At 41.4% G+C, this 22,148-nt stretch overlaps 1 protein-coding gene and 1 long non-coding RNA gene across 7 annotated transcripts in view; both read left to right on the top strand.

Moving 5' to 3' along the window:
- MPPED2 (metallophosphoesterase domain containing 2) overlaps positions 1-22,148 on the top strand; it is a 162,744-nt gene that overhangs the window by 52,473 nt on the left and 88,123 nt on the right. The window lies entirely within an intron of this gene.
- LOC116666335 lies at positions 1,771-20,154 on the top strand. Its single transcript, XR_004323132.1, has 3 exons — positions 1,771-2,906; positions 4,553-4,556; positions 20,144-20,154. It is a non-coding gene; the product is annotated as an uncharacterized LOC116666335 (long non-coding RNA).

Here is a 22,148-nt window from a genome sequence, read left to right as displayed (position 1 = left end):
TGGTTGCGGGTCAGATGTAACAGGACATCCAACTCTCGCTGGCCCCGGGCTCTCACAGATTTGGCCGGCACTTAGGGTCCAGGGAGCCTCTAATTGATTTCCATCTCTCTACTCAAATCCAGACCACCCTGATTCTTGGGAGCGACCCGACCATCCCTCAGTCTCCTTTACTTCCCACAGCAAGCTGATCTGTTTCTGCTACAGGGCAGGCACCCCTCCTGTCCCTATAATATCCTTCCAAGGTTGCTCACGTCGTCCCCAGTTTACAGATGAGGAAGCTGGAGCTCAGTTGGGCTAGCTCACCAAGATCATTGCGCAGAGGAGAAACTCAAAGAAGCTAAGAAAGCCACCCAAGTTCACTGGGTGAGTAAACCTGGGGTCTTCACACAAACCTCAAAGTGTGAGCCTTTTTCTTTGCCAGTCTGTGATATTATCAGTGGGCTGATGGCTGCTAGGAAGCTTGCAGACTTTAGGCTTGAACTAAAATGGGGTGGCTTCCAGCAGTTTCATGTGGAAGTTGAGTAGCTGTTTGACCATGTGCTGTTCTTTGAAAGGCATATTGAAGCCCTGCCCATCTCGAGTCTCATCCTGACCTATCAGCTACAGGGGCTGAGACTCTCATCATGAGTTCCCTGTTGGTTCAGAGAGGATGGGGCCTGGTTAATATGGACATATGTCACCTGGCAGGAGTAACACGCACGTTATTAATACAAAGTAATTTATGAGATAAGCAAACACAGCACAGGGTCATAAGAAGATAGGCCCCAAACCCAACACAGCCAAATGTTGGAAAGGTAGTGAGTTGGGAAGAGCCAGCGTTGAATTCTGACCTTTGATAAGTTGCTTAAACTCCTGAGCCTTGATCTTCTCATTTGTAAAATGGGTGTAATAATAATAATAATAATAATAATAATAATAATAATAATAATAATAGTAATAAACCCCATGGTTGTTGTGAGGATATACTTTGTGATAAAGCTGGTACCATTCTTAGCACAGCCCCTGGCCTGTAGACAACTTTCAACAGCTAGTGTAGAGGAAGAAGACAGAGCCAGTGGCATGGGATCCAAAAGGCAGAAGCTGGGAAGGATGGGCACCGCAGGCTGGATGAGGAATTTAGAGAGTAAGAAGGAGCCCAAATAGACATAAGAGTAGAGGCGGGAAACAAGCCTCCCTCTTAACAACTACACTAACGGGACAGAAGGTTAGGACCGTGAGAGGACTTGGAAGTCCCACTTTGTAATATGAGAGAAGGGGAAACGGAGACCAGAGAGAGTATATGAATTACTCAAGGTCACTCAGATAATTAATAGTCACGTTGGGACTGGAACTTGGACGGGGAGCGGGGGTGGAACTAACACGTATTGTCTCTGGGTGGCAGGGGCTAGACACTCTGTCTTTTCCCCCACCCCTCAGGTCCATGTGTCATTTCATGCAATCCTCAAAATAACTTGTGAAGCAGCTTCTATTTCTAGTGAGTAAGCTATGGTTAGCTTCTTTATTACTTTGGAGGAAACTGAGCCTTGGTGAAGTTAAATTACCTAAGATCACACAACTAGGAGGTGACTGGAGGATTTGATCTTGGGTCCGTCAGACTCCACTTCCCACGTGTATTTTCCCATCTTTCTCTGTCCCCAGTCTGGAGCTTGGAATCCTTGCTGGAGGGACCACATCCTGGGCAAAATGGTGGTTTTTAAAGAACTGCCTTTCTGGACACGCACATTCGTGCATATAAAGGCTCAGAGCCTAAGGTGGGTTCATGTAATTTCTCCTACGTTAGAGTTGTGGGAAAGAGGTACATATAAACCTTTCCTAAAGAAATACTCTTTAAGGTGATAGTTAAATCCTATTGTTCCAGTAATATGTTAGCTTAGATATGCTATAGGGATATCCTGAATGAACCGGCTTTGGTGAGCTGGACTGAGATCCTAGCCAGTCAACCATCGTGGCATTTTCTTTTTTTTTTTAATCATGGCAGAACTGCATCTCAATCACAGACAAGGCTTAAAAAGAAACTTGCCAACTTTAGACTAATTGCCATTTAAAATGTGATGATTATTTTTATTGCTAGTAAATTCTGAACCACATGAAATGCCTGAAGGCACATTTTGTGAAGGGGTGGGTCACACGCGTGTGGTCTTCCTTCCCTTTGCCCCTGTGGTCTTCCTCTTCGATGTCCTCCACTGTTCACTGGATTCCATCCCTCCTGTCCTCTCATCTTCGGAATATTTCTGGTAGCCGTTTCTTGCATATGCATAGATGCCCGTGGACGCTGCTCAGATGGAGCCCTTATCCTTTGATTGCACACCCACCTTCTTATTTCCCACTTTCAGTCCCAGCTACACCAACTTCCACACTTCTTTCCTGTTGCAAGCTGTTTCTACTTCCTGGAGTGACCTTCTCCTCCGGGAGAACTCCTTCATCCTCTGACCGGTTCTCTTTCCCTGAACATGTTGGTCAGGCCTCTGCTGTTACGTCATTGTTTCCTTGTCTGTCCCCAACCCAAGCCAGTGCTCCTGGTACACCCAGGGCTCAGTAGGGCTTGGAAGGCACCTGTTGCACACGAATGGTGGTTCAATCACGGAGTGAGTGAATGAGCATAAAGGACAGGACTTTTTTTTTTTCCCTGCCTGCGCTTCTGGCCCAGACTTTAAGATTATGCTGTACTGTGTGTAAAATGCCTTGTCCCACCTTTCCTTTTCCTTTCCCCCTCAAAGTATGTATCCAGGTGGCTGTTATTAGTGATTGCTGCGTTCTGTGCAGAAGTACTTAAAAAGGGTTTGCGGTGGTTGTTTTGTTTCCTATATTAAACTTAGAAAGACGAGGTTCTTGGGTGTCCTACTCTGTCAGCTGGAAGTTTCTATTTAACAATCTAGTTGCTCAAAATCCCTTTTAACACAGCACCAGTGCCATGAACTTATAATTATGGCTTTTTTTTTTTTTTGGCCTCAGTTGTCATTTAATAGCTCTGAGTTTTAGTTTCTCCAGACCTAAAAGAAAGAATGAAAGTACTCCCCAGGAGAATTTGCAAGAGGAGTGTTCTTCGTTTTCGCAGGGGCGCTGTATTAGGCACAGTGATACTGGAGTGTGACTGCAGCGCGCATCCCCCGTCGGGGGCACACACATTGATTTTGCCCCTTTCAGAATCGTCATATTGGGAGACTGTTTCCTTTTCTAGTCATCTGGCTATTGACCCAAAGTTTTAGAGCTGGTCTTTAGGAAAAGCTTTCACAGCCTGAGCTATTTATTTTATTCTTACAATACATGTAGTACATGTTCATTCTTGATAACTTAGAAAATAGAGATAAGTAAAAGAAGATAGCAGAATTACCCCTGGCCAGAGATAGCCACCCTTAACATTGTTATAGAATTTTTTCTATTGAGTGGAATAGGGTGACTCTGTATAGAATGTTTTCTTTTGATACATGTGCACATGCACACATGCTTTTTGTTTTTTTTAACCAAAATAAAGATCTTACTGTAGTACTGCTTTGTAGTCTTGTGTTTCCTTCTTAGAAATAGCTCATGAACAACTTTCCCCATCAGTAAATATGGCTAAAATGCTTTCTTCCCAGAAAAGAATACTTTCAATATAAATAAGATACACATACATTATACAAATTCAAGCTTTTGACTTGTGCAAAGTGGAAAATATACATTCCTCTATAATCCCATCTCCAGAGTAATTGCTGTTTGATGTGTAGCATTTGAGAAATTTTTCTACTTTCTGTTTTGAATTATCTCCAATAGTAGCAAGGTGCCTAGCCGTTCCCAAAGAAAAGTTTCTGAAATGATTTGAGCAGAAGAGGTTCATTGGACTGTTTATAGTGACAGAACCTTCTAACCACTTAATTGTCAGCTCTAATAATGAAGTAAAGGTAAGAGGCTGTAAGAAGGGCAAACAAGATGACTTTTCCCATGATTTATAGAAGAGAATGTGCCAGAGAGTTCCTTAGCGCCTGGAATTCCCTGATCCTTACTGTTTAGAGTTAATATCAAAGACGTTTCTTAATCTTTCGTTTGCTCACAAAAAAACTGTATCTGACATGCTGTACTGTTCAGCTTTTGACTCATAATTTGGTTTTCCCAGTTATCATCCCGGACTGATAGTTTATTTAATAGTTTCTTTTTCTATTTAAATTTAGTTATAGCATCTCTTTCTAAGCAATTCACATAGGGTCTTTTCCCCTTAGTATGAGATTCTAGAATTTCAAAGTGTTTATGAGTTGCCTGTATATTCTGTCAGGTGAATCCAGACATCCCGTTTTCTTGTCTGTAACAGTACAGGATGAGTGTTTGCTTAATCTAAATGGCACTTGATTCATGCTTATTAGGTACTTGTCCTTCTTTATATTGAAGACCTTTTTAATCCTAAAGTAAATTACTTCATGACTTAATTCACATATAAGTACATTTTCCCAATGAGGACAAAGGTAACTTTAAAGTATACTTCGATTTTGATGTAGCATTAAGTACTTAAAAAAACAAACCCAAACACAGAATAGTTGAAGATGCTCAAGGAAGTAAGATTGGATTTTGTTCCACTAGAAAGGATCGTTAGTGACCTGAGGACACAAAGACTAGGTTGTTTGTGATCCGTGCAAACATAATCCTCTCTGTTATGGCCAGCCATTTTCTTGCATTACATTAATTATAATGCCTCTAATTTATATGACACCTTTCCTCCAAAGGACTCAAAGTACCTTGGAGTATATTAGATCATTAATGCTTATAATGGTCCAGGGAAGTTGATATGGGCAGACAGTATTATCCCTGTCTTGCTGATGGATGGAGATCTAGGAAGGCAGAAGGACAGACTGGGGTCAGAGTGGGAGCCAGCCCCGGAGCTGAGACCAGAGCTAAAGTCCCTGGGTGTTGTCTCCACTCTTCCAACCTTCAATTCTAAAGCTTCCTACTTCCTCCTTTGCTGAGATATCCCCATCTCCTGAAAAGAAATAGACGTGGCCGAGACACATATAGCCATTACTTCATCAGCCTACCAGGAAAAAGCCAGGTAGCAACTTTTCAGGGTGAATCATTCCCCACTTTACTGTATGAAAATTGTATCACTATTAAAACAAATAAACAAATGAAATAAAAGGGGACCTCTTTGGAAATTAAAAAAAGTCCCCAACTTTTTCAAACCATCTGATGAAGGAGAATGGGAGCCCCAAACTGTATAATCCTAAGTCCTGGAGCAGGATTCCTGTATCCCAGAGCAGGAAGGGACTTCATCCTCACAGGATTATTTTCATATGATGTACATGTCTCCTGTGGACCAGGTCCTGCTTTGTGCTGGGTGCCAGGAAGGTGGAAGGGGACAAGACAGCAATGTCACTGCATTTAGTGTCCAGCATCTGAGGGTCCGTATTATCTCCCTTGTTTTATAAATTAGGCAACTAGAACTCAGGGAGTTCAAAAGACTTACCCAATTTTGCAGATTTGTTAGTAGAGGGCCTGGGACTAGGGGCTGGGTGTGACGCCATTTCTCATCCTACACTATTTCTGCATATCAAAACTGGGGATATTATCCTCATTCTTTGAGTTTTTGATTATGGGATGGAGTCCTGATTTTATCTTAATCTCTCTCTCTCCAGATACTTGCATCTAACCAGAGACCAGGTGTTTTGGCATAAACGGCAGAAAGTACACAGATACCTCAAAACAAGTTTATCTCAAACCAAATTAGTATCTCCTCCAAATGCTGCTCATTCTCTTGAATTCCCCTTCTGATTTACGTGACCATTAACCCAGGCACCTCAACCTCCTCTATCTAAACATGACCATGTTTCATCAGTTTTACTTTCTGAGAGCCATTCGGACCTCTTCTGTGCCTAAAGTCACTGTCAAGGCCCGGCCTGCTGCTCATTTGCCCTGGAACCATTTAATAATAGTAACTAACACTGTGCACTCACTATTGCCTGACCTTTTGTTTTATAGGAATTAACTTGTTTAGTCCTCACAGCATTCAAGTGGGTTGATGCTGTTATCGCCATCCAGAAATGGAGGCACAGAATCCTTTCTCCATGGGACAGCTCATCAGCTGGGTGTTTTCCGCAATGCATTGTAGGAACCCTTTACCCGTGGAATTAAGTCTGTTGTGGCATTCGAGGCTCTTCACAAGCTGGTTCAATCTGTCCAGCTTCCCTCCCCACCACACTCCTCTCCACCCTCTCCTTAGGCTTATGTCTTACCTTTTTCTCCCTTCTATCTTTTCCTCTGACCGCAGCCTTCTGGTCCGAGGTTGTTCCCACCTTGAACCTTTGTACTTCTTGGGTCTTTTAGTCTCTTCTCAAACGCCACCTCCTTGGTGAGATCTTATTTTTCCTACTTCTGTGTCTTCTTGTTTGCTATCAGTCTCCCTCCACTGAACGCAAGCTCTGTGAGGGTCTGGACTTGTCACATGGACCACTGGACCCTCTATACCTACAACAGTGCCTGACGCACAGGGGCTGCTCAACACACATGCACTGAGTGCACGGGTAGAGGAAGGAAAGCAAGCTCCTTGAGAGCAGAGGTGTGTCTCTCTGCCCCTAATGTTGATGAGGTCACAAGCAGGGCGCCATGGACATAGTAAGCGCTCAACAGATTTTTGCTGAATAACTGAATATTTGCTCCTCTGGGTCCCCTTGCCTGCCTGCTAATCTTGTTTGCTTTCTTCTGTGAACTCTCGTTCGTTCTTTAAGGCCCAATTCAAAGGTTACCTCTGTTAGGGAACTGGTCCTGCTTTCCCAGTTGGTTGTCATCCCTTCCTTCCCTTCACATGGTGTTCAGACCATTTGCACATGTTACTTTCAGGGCTTCTGGTCTCCTCTTTTGATTCCGAGTCTTCTGAGAGCATATTCCAGTGGAATCTTTAGTGAATCTTCAATAGATGATTGGTTTGCTTCACTTCCTAGTTGTGTTGCAGAAAAGTATGTTACAGCTTAGTTGTGCCAACAACCTGGATCCAGGCGAGAGATCAAGCAGCACTCGGAGGGTTGGGGAACTCAGGTTTATTATGCCAGCGGGCCCAGAGGAGTTAACACTCCAAGCTCTGGACCCCATCTGTAGGTTTACATGGGCTTTTATAGGCTACCAGTCTAGACTTTGCAACATTTTATAAAATCATATGCAAATAAGTTATAACAAAGGTGACTAATTAGGAACAAGCTTTGTAGATCAATGGACCAATCAGGAGTGAGGGAAATGGACCAATCAGGAGTGAGGGAAGTGGACCAATCAGGAGTTAGCTCAGGGAACCAATAGAATCTTAGGGATAAGTTCTGCTTTCATAGAAGTAAGCCATTTCAGAGTTTGAAAAGCGAGATAATGTTGCAGGGCCAGGAACTGAATGGTGCTGGCAGGAGGGTAGTGGCCCTGCCTGGGGGTCCTGCTGTCTTTTTCATGGGGCTTCCCACCTCAGTAGTACTTCCATGAACAAAGTGCATCGCCTCCCCAATCTTCAGCCACCCCGTTCCTCCCACTGGGAGGAATAGAGATATGCGGGTGGAGTTTGAGGAGCACCCTTAGATGTTGAGCACTGTGTAAATGTGAGAGACGATCATTTTATCATTAACATCACATCTCTCATTCTTACCTCGGAAACCCCAAAGTGCCTCTCCAGACCCTACCACAGGTTTCTGGGTAAGGACAGTCATCCTTATACCAAATCAGCCCTGGGTTTGGCTTTGAACTTGCCGATCCTGCCTGGATCACCTCCATTTTAGCTCTCTCACCTCCTCTCAGCCTGCCAGCATATTGTTTCTTGGAATCTTTTTTCCAGCTGTCCCCTGGGTTTTCGTCTGTCATTTTCCTGACCCTGCAAGCTGCATGGAGAGTCCATTCTGCTTCTGGCCTGTCGCTTGACTCACTAATTCTTGACATCCTCCCTCCCCCACTTTGACTGATAAATTTTCATTATTGGTTTTGCGTGAGAGTCTTCAGGGTTCCACTCTGCCTGACCCCTGTGGTCACTTAGTGATCACATGTGCCAGCTGAGGTAATTTATTCACTTTGTTTTGGTGTGAACATGTCCCGTGGGTCTTGTAACTGCTGTAATCACTTGACCCTAGTGACTGTTAAATGCCTTAAACACAGTTATTTTAAATTTATAATTGTTTTCATTAAAAATCCCTTATAGTAACTTAGCTGACCTTGCTGTCAACGTGGCATTATGTGCAGGGGGAAGAAGTGAAAATATTATGATGCAAATAATATAGTACTCATCGGAGATAACACGGCAAATCATTAGCTCACGCTCCACAGTCTCCCTTGGAGTCGTGCAAGGAAGATGAAAAAGAAGAGGACATAATTATAGCTCTGTCCACGTAATTCAGTCCAGCCGTGCCTGCACGTGGGGCCAGCCACTAGCCCAGGGAGCAGGCCGTGGAGTGGAGGACCAGAAGGGCCACTCATGTGTAGACAGTACTTCTCACAGCCGTGGGTGGCCCCAGTTGATTAATCATTTTTAAGTTAACATTTTTGTACTTCTTATTTTAAATCTGATTTCAAGTTTCAGAAAAGTTGCAAGAATAATACAATGAACTCTCTTCTATACAGATTCCCCAATTGTTAATGTTTTGCTTTATTTGCTTTATCATTCTTTCTCACCTATGTATATCTAGCTGTCTGTCTGTTTTATCTACTTTTTTTTTTCTGAAGCATTTGAGAGTATGCTACAGACATCAGGCCCCTTTACTCTAAATATTTCAGTGTCTCTTTCCTGAGAACATGGCTATTCATTTACATTAACCCACTACAGTTTTCAAAATCAAGTACAAATTGATACAATTCTATTATTTAATCTCAGACTTTTTTTTTTTTTCAGATTTTGCCAATTGTCCTAGTAATGTCCTTTCTGGCAATTTTTTTTCTATTCTAGGATCCAGTCCAGAATCATGCCTTGCAATTAGTTTTAAAAATCAGATCAAATCAGACTAAATCAAAATAGTGTTTCACACTTTCTTACCCTTAAAGAGTGAGGAGGTTATAAAGGAAACTTGACCCTATGAAATTAGTCTATTTATACCCGCATTTCTAAGTAATATTATAAGAAGAGCTGTCTATTAAATGACAAGATGACATGCTACGTGGGTGTTTTACAAACACATTTGTTATCTCATTCAGTCCTCCGAGCAAACATACAAAGAAGTTATTCTTTTTTTTTTTCCCTTCCCTGCAATTCTATATCATTTTTTAAAATTGAAGTATAGTCAGTTACAATGTGTCAATTTCTGGTATACAGCGCAATGTCCCAGTCATGCATATACAAGCATATATCTTGTAATAACCTTTAATGAAAAAGAATATGAAAACAAGGAGGTTATCCTTGATCTGTACGTACCATAACCTAGGTCCCCAAGCTCTAGGAGGCAGCATCTGTGCCCTGAGTCTGCATTCTTCCACCCCTGCAGGAAGGGTGGGACTCCAGGGTCCTAGAGATGTTTGGCTATCAATTCTAGTTTTTACATTATACTGCCACAGACCAGAAAACTATGTTTAGTTAGTTACCTATCTTTTGTTTTTTTGCTCCAAGAGGTACTGCCTGGTATCTTAATTTTAAAAATTAGTGAAATTATTAATGACTGTCAAATGAATTAGGTTTGATGGAAGGCTGTTAGACTGCTGGCCAGAATGTGCCAGAGTGAGATCAAAAGAGCCTTGATAACCTGGCTGGTGGTACTGGAAACTTGCACACTTGGATTCTCTTGTGTGCTTCTGGCATGGCTAAGCTCATCCTCGTGGAAAGTTGAAGGCACATTCCAGAGCTGTGGATTGAAGGGTTCCCACAAGGACAGCTGGTTAGTAGCATTTATAATTTAGCCTAAAAGAGGGGATTCATTTTGGGACTCAGATCTCCACACCTGGTTTGGCTTTTGTTTTTTCTTCTTGTCATTTTTCTATTTTATTACTTGGCGAAGGAAATGGGAGTAGTTTTGCATTTTCATGTAAATTTTTTTCAGTTTTTCCAATATGTTATTCCTGATCAGGGCTGCTGCTCGTCCATAAAGTGCTTTTGTACAAAGTGCGAAGAGGAGTCTCCTGAACCCGGGGGATATGTGCTTACTGAACGGCACACAGCTCCCACTCACCCTCCTTGACTGCTGCTCTTTTGCAGTCAACAACCTTTACAACCATATATAGCAACCTTCAGTTAGTCTTCTATTTTGATTTGTCCCCCAGATGAACATTCTTTTTGTTTGCTTTTTTCCCTCTTTACTGTGTATCTTTGTTAATGTTTTTAAACTCAAATTTACTTCTATTTGTCACTTTGTGACCTTTTGATATTGTAATATGTGCCATTTTATGTACAGTATTTTGAAATGGGATACTTCAGGCATTCAATGTTAGCATTTGTAATAGTCCATAAAACACACATAATTGTAACAAAATATGTAAAATTCTTAACCAAAATGTCTCTTTCTAATTTTGAAAACTGAAGGAGATTTTTATGATCTTCCAGAAGAAAATTACACTGGGGAAGAACTTCTGGTTTTGATTACACTGCCTGTACTCCTTAGCTCTTCTCACATTCAGAGTTTGTTTTAAAACCTATTTGGTTACATCCAAAATGAAGCATTAAGCAGCTAACTGTAACATGCATTATTAATCTTTCAGATTTAGCTGTTACTGCAGCAAGTTTTGTGTGCATTGTGAAACTGAAATACATTTTTTCCCCTGGTGTTTCTTAAATTCTGTTGAAATTTCAGGAGCAGGAAAGAAACAGCACGCTTTTTCTCGTAGTTTCAGAGTAAACTCGTACAATTAAACTGTGTGGCCGTGGTTGCTTTCCTTCTCTCTGCATCTCACTTATCCTTTCCTTTGTATTTTCCTCCTTTGTTTGAAAATAAGGCTGGGAGATAGACTTCCTTATTATTTTGAGGAGACTAAACTTGCCTATGAGGGCAGATATCTGATAGAAAACACACAGCTTCCGAGCTTTGATTTCTCTATAAAATGTTGGGAATGAGGTTGTTAGTTCTTTACTTAAAGACTCTAAAATATTTTACATCATCAGTGGTTTGTGATTCAGTGCCTGCAGTATATCAAAGCCCTGTGCATTTATTTCCCTTAATCATTTGACTTTGGAATTGCTAAGTCAAACAAGAGCCCATAGGAATAGTCTTAGTGGTGGTGATGGTGGTAGTGGTGGCAGTGGCAGGACTAGTGCTCCTAGTAGGAATGCTAGAGGACTTAGCTGTAATTTGTGAGTTTCTTGGGGATTTAGGAAACCAACCTGATATTTGCACAGTTGCATATTCTTCATTTTATGAATCCTTCCTTCACAGAAGTCCTGGATTCAGAAAGCAGTGTCACCACAAAGCCTGAAAATGCCTTATGTGTGAATTGATAAATGAATCTTTAAACTTGAATATTTAGCAGTGGGAAAGTGGGGAAACTTATGATTCTCCTATAAAGATAGGTAGAAACCCAAAATAACACGTAATGTCTTTTGTGGTGCAGATACAGGTTTTGCATCTGGATGTTTTGTTCCAACTGAAAAGGCCAGGTGAAGGTTAGAGCTGGGGAAAGGTGTGACATCCACCTGCACAACTGTTTGCCTGTGCAATTCCTGCTCCAGCTAAAGCCTTCTTGTCCGATGTGATGGATACTGGAAGGTGTGCCAGTAATCAAAAAGTCAGCTAATGCGGGAAACTATGACTTTGATAAACATATAGCTAAATAGTTTTATTTTAACTTGAAACATACAGATGATCACGTTCTGGCCAGGATCCCTAATCGCCCTGTCCAAAGCCTTTTCTTTGAATACAGATACGGTGACTTAGAGATCAACACTGTTTTTCTTGGGTAAACCGCACATATAATTTATCACCTTTATCTAAAATTTATCATATTTATCCCATTTCCATTTTGGTTTATTTATTGGTGAGCAAGAATGTAAAGATGCTTGCAAAACAATCTGCCTGCAGAATACTTCTAGATGATTATGATTCTTTTTCCTGCACTTTTAAAAGTGGTGTCCTTTTACTCTTCCTGCAGCAGCAAATTTATACAGTCTTCTAATGTTCTTTAGTCATTTTAAGTAATATACAGTTGTGTTAGATAATTATGGTAAAAAGTACCACTGGCATAAACTAGTTTGGGGATAAGCAAGTGGCTCTGGGATGCCAGACGTGGAGCATAAGTGCACAGGTGTCACCAGGGATAACGGTGACTGTCATATGAGTCAGTGCACTGTGGGCAGCAGCCAGTATGTGTCTCAGAGGGACTAGAGAGTGTCAGTTAAGAGAGTCTAGGATTTCTAGAAAGATCTATCACAGACACTCTGTATGGCTTCTGTTAGCTGTTTTGTAGCTCACAATTTGCCATATGTTCTTTCAGTAGTTCTCAGATACAAGTTTTTATTCTTACATATGGTCTCTTTGACTGCCTTGCAAATGTTTTCAAAAAAAAAGTCATGGATATAGTTCAGTGACAGGGGACACGGACGTGTTCATAAGTCAGTGTACGTGAGTGTGTCTTTTATTTTTGTTATACTTGAGCTAAAAAGCATCACAGAGTAAGATTCCATAGTCTGAGGTGTCAGGAAAGAGCTTGAGTCTTTGAGAAGAGTCAAGTTTCCTAGAACTATCTGATACGTGGTTTGGATAAGGTCAATGCGGAGTCAGTTCTTACAACAGGAGGAAGAAGGGTCAGGAGACTTGTCAAGGCAGTTCTCACCGTCCTCTTTTCATTTCCTTTGTTGGGCTTAGAGCAGTTGAAGTCTGAGGTCGTCCCTGCTGATAGAACATGCTCTTTCCCCTCACATTGTTACCCTGCTCATCACCGAGAGAGTGAGAGAAACACACCAAATAAGCAAGAACACCGCCCACACAGACAGGCTCATCCTTCAGAGGGGTTGCTACCACTTCTAGACCTGGAGAGGTCAGCGTTTCTGAAGCGGACTTGCTTCATCAAATACACGGCGTGCACTGTTCTGCACATCTGTTTTTAAAATTTAATAAAGCTGCTTGCGAGTGTTGGTTTTAGAAATCTTTTCTCCCATGCGGGTGTGTTTGATTCTATCCTTTATAAAAAATGTGTGCTTGTGGCATTAGGAAAATAGGCCCAGTGTTCACCATCCTGTGTGTGTATACGCTGGTGTGAAATACAGGTACGCACCAACTAACAGTAGCTATAAAGATGAAATCTTGCACTAGCCGTGCCCTGCCTTCACAGGCAGCAGAAACAATGCTTTTGGGGTTGGAGAGAAGCTTTATCACCAGGGAGGTGTGTGGGGGGGGGCTCTCAGCTCAAGAAGTGGGCAGAGGGAGGTGCTGCAAATTTTAGTATAATGCATAATGTCGAAAGAAATTTTATCCCATCATAAAGATTAGCAGGCTGTGTAATTCAATTTAAAATTGGTTGGCGTGTCCTGACTATTATAAAGCTTTTCTTTTCTTTCTTTCTTTCTTTTTTTTTTTTTTTTTTTGTTTTATCGCCATTCCATTATTTTAGGTCGAACACCAATATAGAATGAAGCATACAAAGTCTCTTTCTGTGGTTTCACCCACTGGAGAAATTGTTGGTGAATGCAAGAGATTATCTTAAAATGAGTTAAGAAAATGCTTGCTCAATTGAATGCCTCCTTGTTTTCTTTCTTACTTTTTTTTATTAACATAAAATGAATTTCTTCTGGGCAAGCAACCATTGAGAGTGAAATTCTTTTAAAAGCATTTGCTGGACACAGGGCTTGGTTCTCAAAACTCCAGCGTTAGCACTTATCTGCAGTATCCTAGGCATTACTATGCCATTGAAAACCAAGACGCGGTAGCTTATGTTAATGCAAGACTGACAGACCCACATCTGATGGCAATTACGCATACCGGGGGGTTAATAAATGTTCTTAGAATTACTGTCTTTATTTTCTTTATTACAAGAAAAATGGGCAGCTTCCTAAGTAAGCCGTGCCTCCGACTTCTTGCTCTAGTCTTGGTGACTGGCTAATTAACTGTTTTGGTTCCAGTACTTCATGGGCTCTGCTAAGTTTAATATTCACGCTAGGGAAATGCTAAATCCTTTGGCCGAAGTAGTAGAGAAAAAAAAACAAACAAACCCTAAATTCAGAAAACATGTATCCAAGGGCTCTTTCTGAACGAGAAACAAGGAGCTATAATAACAATGAGACTTGAATGCCCCATAAGTGTGTGTGGGGAATGAACACATCACATTTTCACATCTTTTTTTCCTCCAGTAGTGAAAGATCTTCACTTTCATCCATCTTCTTAGGGAGTTTCAGCCTGAGGCACTTTGCTAAGAGGGATCTTCAGGCCACATTCAGACTCAGTGGGAAAGACGTTATGATCAATTAGCAATGTCTGCCATGTTGTGGGCAGGGAAGATGGACCCACAAGCTAAGTGTTTGCAGTTCCTGATTTAGTGTCATTTGTCCTTGGTCACATTCATGCTCTCTGACAGTGGTAGACAAAAAGTTGCCGTAGTGAAAATCTACCCCTGCTTTATTTTAACTCTATGGCCAATCCAGACTTTATAGTATCTGTATTAGAAAGTTCCTGACATGACTGTGACCTTTGCTTGGTGGAATTTTTAAAATTTCTTTCACATTGTGGGCAGTTCCATGTCTGTTGCAAGAGGTTCTTGGCGTATCTTGAGGCAGGTCGAGGCTAGTATATGACTCAGGCAGTCAAGACAAGGAAACACATACAACTGCTTGTGTTCTATAGGATTTAGGAAGCAAACCAACTTTGGTTTATGATCCTAATCTAATAAAGAATCAAGGTTGTCTAACCACTCTGATGGGAGTTAACTTTTGAAACTTTTTGCATACCTACTTGAAAAGGAACTAGTAGATCAGCTCAGTTTATCCTATTTTTTCCCCCAAGTCTTGGGCAGCTTACTTTTCTCCAGTTCCCTGTCCCCTGAAACTGCTGATCAGATGTCCCAGGTAGATGGTTGAAAATTCAGATTCCTGGAGTCTGGTTCAGACCTATTGAACCAGATTCTCTTCTGGTGGGTCTGAATAAACTGGAGTTTTAATGAGCTCTTCTGTGGCTTTCCTGTCAGTACAGTGCTACCATTCTTGCTCATGACATTGTCCCATAGTCAAGTTTAGGGATACATTATGCAAACTTTCATCAAGCTGAAAGATCTTCAGTTACCTCATCTGTAAAAGGGGTAATAGTTCTCATTTCATATGGTTGTTGTAAAGATTAAGTAGGTTAATGTATAAAGCTTTTTAGGGCAGTGCCCAACAGAGGGTAAGTGTTCTGTATGTTGGTTCTAAGCCTCATAATTGTCATCATCGTTTGATTTTGTTTACAGGGACTCTGAGTAACTTTGCCAGAGGCACTAAATCACAAATCAAGGACTCTTACCAGGCTGTTGTAAGGAGTAGAGGAAGATGTACAAATAATATTGTTTGGGAGAAACATTATTAATTAAGCATGTGGAAGTATAAACATGGTGAGTTAAATCAGCCAGGAGGCTTTTGCAAGAAACGAATGACTTTAACAACAAGGGGTTTCTTATCTCATACAACAAGAAGGTTGAGAGTAAAGCATTTTTCAGGATCTGGTAATTCAGGGGTTCTTTCCACCTTCCTTTCTCTGGTTCTCATATGTTACTAGTCTTGCCACTAAAGTTGAAGATTGTTGAAGTTCCAGGCATAGCATGAAGGCATGACCCTGTTCAGGGGGGAAAGAAGGCCATTTCCTCTTTGTATTGTCTCTTTGTACAGGTGGTGACTATTTCCCAGAAGCCCTTCAGCAGACTGCCTCTCAGGTCTCATCGGCTGGGATGGGGTGCCATGCACCTCTTTAAACCAGTTACTGGCAAGGGAAAGAGAATTGCCCATTAATCAAGATCCACTCTCCTGGGTCCAAAGATAGGCTCACCTTTCTTGAGCACTTGGCTTTGTGGGGGTGGTTGGGAGGGGGGTGAATATATGAACCAAATTGGAGGCTCTGCTATTGGAAAGCTGGGGTGAGGATCGAATAGGCCATCAACAGAGTCTGCTTTATGAGTCAAGTAATGAAGCCTCTTTGGACGGCACCTTGGAGAGAGTCGCCTGCTGTTTTCCTAGAATGGGGTTCATTCGGTATGACTTACTGATTCAGGAGACAGCCACTGTGGCATGGCTTGGCCAGTGACTAGCGTCTTGTGTAACACTTAAAATAGCACGCTTATCACCTGTTTCCTATTTTCATCTTGAAATTTTTCACTTTTTTCCTTTTTCTTTGATTCTTTTTCTCTTTTCTTCTGTTTCATTTCTTCCCATAGAGCAACTACCAGGCCCATATATTAAAGAGGATGATGGGCTTCTAGTCGCCTCTGTCCCCTTCCAGTAGAAATTATGTCCAGAGAGAAGGTTACAGCTTCCTGCTATGTAGTCAGATTCTAAAATTTTGAGAGGCACAACTCATAATTGTGCAATTATGTTTGATGGCTGGCTGTTCAGAGTAGCTTAATCTTTCTCTCTTATGCATCTAAACTTGGCGGTCAAGATTCTTAACAACAGCATACGAAGTATCCTTTTAATAATGCCAGTGAATTAGTTGGCACCATCAATTGATCATCAAGAGAAGAAAAATCGCTTGGTTGGAAAGCCACCGGATGGAGCCTGGAATCTGATTTTTTCCCTACATAATTCAGAACAGGCTTGGGAACCTAGCCTAGGGTGACTATTTCAGATCTTACAACAATTAAAGGGTTTGCACAATCTAACTTCTAGGGCAGTGATCTTTTAGCCATGTTGCAAAGGCCATATTGCAAGGGCCCTGAGGAGCTAGGAATGGGGTCCCAAGGGGGCAAAACTCTACGTCTTGCCCCCACATTTTGACTCCTTTTCTTTCATTCAAGCTTCTTTATAGACTTTTGTTTGAACAAAGTTTCCCCTTCACTCCACTTGCTCCACCACACAAACAAAAGCAGTCTGCTTCTGGACCAAGACACAGAGTGGTACGACTTCTTGTAAGTCCTTGTCCATGTCATCTTTGGAGAGCTGAGAGAAATCCTGGTAAGGCCTTGAAGGCCTGAGGTTACATGAATGGAACCTGGATGGTCAGTGATGGCCACAGAATGACCACAGCAGGGGAGGCCGGAGCCAGGGAGCGGAGCCCTAGTCAGGGGGTCATCTCCTCCGCTGGGTCTCCTGGGGCTCACGCCCGTCAGCACAGTCCTCCTGGGCCGTGCTGTGGCCGCCTGTTTGACATCCTCTCAGTTAAGCTATTGTGCTATGGTAAACCTCAGCGACCCAAAACCCAACTCCCTATAATAAAGAGAATTTTTAAGGAGACAAAGGTAGAGCCTAAGAGAAGAAGCAAATACGTCAGCTTTGTTGAATGGCTGTCAACTGCCCCCAGGCAGCAGCAATAATGAACTTGCAGGGTATTTGCACATCCAGCCCCGTCTTATACATCTTCACCTCCTGCGTGGCTGTTTCAACATCAGTTCCTTCAAATGCTTGTCTTCCCGGGGCAGGATGTTGAAAAAACACATTTTAGAAATATTTTCAATCACCAGGGTAGGTTTAAAAAAAAAATCCACTAGTTAATTTTCAGCTAGTCAACAATAGAGGATGGGTATTCTCATGGAAATTGAGATCTTAAAGGAACCACATGTTGGATATACTGTTCTAAATATCTCTGGGCTGCGTGTGTGTGGGGGTGTGTTTGTGTACACATGCATGGATGTGCTTCCTGCCTTCTTACAAAGACACCATCCTGGATCGCCACATCTCAGTAGATTTCCTCTGTTACTCTCTTTCATACCGCCTGCTAATTCCCTTCCTAGCACTTATCATAACCTGAGTTATGTAAGTAGGTATTTACCTCTTTATTGTCTGCTGCTCTCAGCTGAGTATAAGCTCCAGAAGGGAGGAGAGCTTTTCCGTTTTGTGCTTCATTATATGGAACACACTGCCTACCCTACCCTAGGATCCCAGGGAATAGTTGTTGAATATTGTAGAAAGAACAATCATTCCGTGGGCATTCCAGGACCCTATTTCATTCTCAGATCTCATCCTGACTTTTGGAGAGGGTCAGGGATCTAGTGAGATTTAATGGGATCTAACAGGATTTCTTTCCCCCAAGGCTGCTGAGTTAGGAAATCAGGTTGTGACCCGACTTTACAAGAGCTTTGAAGTGAGCCAAAAAGGAAAGGAAATCACAAAGTGGGTGAATCTGAGAATGTGGAGTTTAAAGAGAAATGCCACATGACAGAGTTAAAAAGTAAGAATATCTGAACCCAAAGAATTGAAATCTGGCCAGACCTTCCTAGTAAAGAATCAACTTTACAAGCCTTGGATGGGATTGAATCAAAGTGGTTGGAGTTCTTGGTTATGGAGAATTATGTTAGTAGACCTTGCAAAAATACCTTCTTTTCCTACTAGTATATCTGATCTCCAGTTTCTGGCCAAAACAGTCTGAAAGAACTCTTTTTTTTTTTTTTTTTTTTTTTTTTTTTAGCAGTCTTTTCCAAAATTTTGACTGCCATTTTCAGCAGTTAAGAATCAATGACACTTAAATCTCAGCAATGTTCTCCTAGGGCAGTCTATCCATGCAATAGAAGTAAAAGCAAAAATAGACAAATGGGACCTAATTAAACTTATAAGCTTTTGCACAGCAAAGGAAACCATAAGCAAAACAAAACAAATGGGAGAAAATATTTGCAAAAGATGAGACTGACAAGGGCTTAATCTCCAGAATATACAAACAGCTCATATAACTTAATAAGAAAAAAAACAAACAGTCCAATCCAAAAATGGGCAGAAGACCTAAACAAGCAATTCTCCAGTGAAGACCTATAAATGGCCAATAGGCACATGAAAAATGCCCGTTATCACTAATTATCAGAGAAGCGCAAATCAAAACTACAATGAGGTATCACCTCACACCAGTCAGAATGGCCATCATTCAAAAGTCCACAAATGATAAATGCTGGAGAGGGTGTGGAGAAAAGGGAACCCTCCTACACTGTTGGTGGGAATGCAGTTTGGTGCAGCCGTTATGTAAAACAGTATGAAGATTCCTCAAAAGACTAAAAATAGGCTTACCATATGATCCAGCAATCCTACTCCTGGGCATTTATCCAGAGGGAACCTTAATTCAAAAAGATACATGCACCCCAGTGTTCATAGCAGCACCATTTACAATAGCCAAGACATGGAACCAACCTAAATGTCCATTGACAGATGACTGGATAAAAAGAAGTTGTGCTATATTTATACAATGGAATACTACTCAGCCATAAAAAAGAATAAAATAATGCCATTTGCAGCAACATGGATAGACCTGGAGATTGTCATTCTAAGTGAAGTAAACCAGAAAGAGAAAGAAAAATACCATATGATACCACTTATATGTGAAATCTAAACAAAAGACAAATGAACTTATTTACAAAACAGAAACAGACTCACAGACATAAGAAACAAACTTATGGTTATCAGAAGGGGAAGTGGGTGGGAAGGGATAAATTGCTAGTTCAAGATTTGCAGATACTAACTAATATATATATAAAATAGGCAAACAACAAGTTCATATTGTATAGCACAGGGAACTATATTCAGTATATCTTGTAGTAACTTGTGGTGAAAAAGAATATGAAAACAAATATATGTCTGTTCATGTATGACTGAAGCATTATGCTGTACACCAAAAATTGACACAACATTGTAACTGACTATGCTTCAGTAAAAATAAATATATACCAAAAAAAAAAAAAAAAAAGAATCAGTAACACTGGCCTTACCTCCCACTCTGAGAGGAATAATCCTAGTGAAAAATGCTAGTATTTCTGAGACATGCAGACATGAAAAGCTGTGATTAAGATAAGCCTGTGTGTTGTAAGAAAATCTGTTCACAACTTTGAGAAACCACCTTGGTATTTGATATGAAAAAGGGCTATTGTATTGATTGAATAAAAATGCAGCCCCTTAGCTACTGAAGGAAAAGAATAAGTAAAAACTGGGTGTTGGCCTCATGGAAGATCTTTACTACTAGGTGTCATCAAAGATGCCTCAGCAGTAGTGTTAGAGACAGAAGAAAAGTTTGGAAGGATAGTGGCTGGATTCAAAGAGGTCATTTCTATTAAGTGATTCTCTGATTTAAGCTCATCGTTAAGGTGGCTAAAAAGATGCTTTCCATGGGTCACATGAAAGGAAAATAATTTCAAACTGTAATAGTAGAGGTTTAAAAAAGAACAGGAAAGAGCGTCCCAACAATAAACTTTTGAGTCTTGAGTGTCCATGACATATGAAGAAATTAGCAGCCATATGCCTGGCGGTTATTGGATGGTCCTTGCAGGCAGTGGCAGATTGATTCTAGTCAAGATTCATGATTGTAGGCACAGGCTTCAGAAAAGCCTCTCCGTTTTTCTGAACCAAAATGTCCTCATCTTAAAGTGAATCATTTAAATAATCTCCGACTCAAAAGCTCTGACTGTAATTGTACGATGTGGTGGAGGAGGAGAGGCTCGGTCTGTGAGATCAGGAGTTCCGCCTTGCCTGCAGCCCACTCCCTGGGTGACCTGAGCCATTTGGCCTTGCTGGGTCTTAGTTTCCCATTCCACGCAAGGAATGGTTCTGATCTTGGAGGACTCACTTAGGTCAGAATCTCGGTGAGCCTGGAATGAGAGGATAAGAGGTCAGGAGCCCCCTGCTGCCTCTTGATTTTTTTTTTTTTTTTTTTTTTTTTTCTGTTGGAAGCAAAAGGAAAAAGCTGGCCCTGCAAGTATGTTAGCCTGGATTCTTTCATTTGACCCAGTGACTTGGGGGCCTGAGAAGATGCACACACGTGTCCTGTTTGGCTTGGTCAGGAGGCTCATTTATAAAGAGTGGCCTCTGCAAAGCCAGCTGTCAAAACAGCAGTGATTTGCCTGAGAGGCCCAGGAGTGAAAACGTTCCGATGAAGGGAATACAACGAAGAAGAAATACGGGCATCTTCTTCAAATAATGAATGGCTGTTCCATTAACTCCACTATTGATTGTCTCCTCTGAGCTGCCTAATCCTGGGAACAAAGACTGGAAACATCTTTAAATGAACAGCGTTAATCATGGCAACAACAGTAATTCCCTTCTCTTTTGAAATTGAAGCACATTATTTGCTTGATGTGTATAGTTCATTCATTTATTTTTCCATTCATTTGTACACGCATTCAACAAATTTGAATCTTTACTACGTGCAGGCCAGTTTCTTTGCTTTTGTCGGTCTTCCCCAATAAAAATGTCCCGTTATAACAGATTTTTTTTTTTAATCAGATCTGGTTTCTTAATGACAGATGAATACTATACCTTGTGATACATAACAACAGATGCCGTCCTAGGATAAAATAAAAATAGGATTTGTAACGCTTTAAGGCCATGTGGAATCCAAAATTGAGATACTAGCTACTCATATTCACATTACTCTTAACCAGGATAAAATTATTTCTTCAGTCATTCATTCACTTGGTAAATAATTATTGAGGCCTGCTGGAACTGTGAAGAGGAATAGAATATCATCGTCTGACCCAAATGAAGTCCATAGTCAAGTGGGAGAAAAAGCCCTGTAGACAGATTCTGCATTCTGTGACCTGCAAGCATTTGGCAAACTCAGAGCCCAGAGTATGAGTGGAGGGGTGGCTGCGGGGGGCCAGATCACACAGAGCTGTGCACGTGGCACAGGGAGCTTGGCCTTCTGTCTGCCGGCAGTAATAGGGAGTCTGGGAGGATTTTAACATGAGCAAGCGTGTGAGTGAATGGAGGGAGTATGTGTGATTAGGTTTATATTCTGATAGAATCACTGTAGCTTTAATGTGTAGGATGGATTAAGCCTTATAAGAATGTATATTAGTTTGCTAGAGCTTCCACAATGAAAAACCACTGATTGGATGGCTTCAACAACAGAAATTTACTTTCTCATAGTCCGAAGGCTAGAAGTCCAAGATCACGGTGACAGTGGGTTTAGATTCGCCAGGGACCTCTCTCCTTGGCTTGTAGGTTGCTGCCTACTTTCTGTGTCCTCCCATGGTCCTTCCTCTGTGCGTACAGATTCCTGGTGTCTCTCTGCGTGTCCATAATTTTTCTTCTTATAAGGACATCAGTCAGATTGGATTATGGCCCATCCTGTGGCCTCATTTTAACTTAACTACCTCTTTAAAGGCCCCATCTTCAACGACAGTCACATACTTGAGGTACTGGGGGAGATGGCTTCAACATACAAATTTCAGGG

The sequence above is a fragment of the Camelus ferus genome, chromosome 10 (assembly GCF_009834535.1).
Source record: "Camelus ferus isolate YT-003-E chromosome 10, BCGSAC_Cfer_1.0, whole genome shotgun sequence".
Taxonomy (NCBI): Eukaryota; Metazoa; Chordata; class Mammalia; order Artiodactyla; family Camelidae; genus Camelus; species Camelus ferus.
Note: the sequence above shows the minus strand (reverse complement) of the source record. Positions and strands in the feature narration are given on the sequence as shown.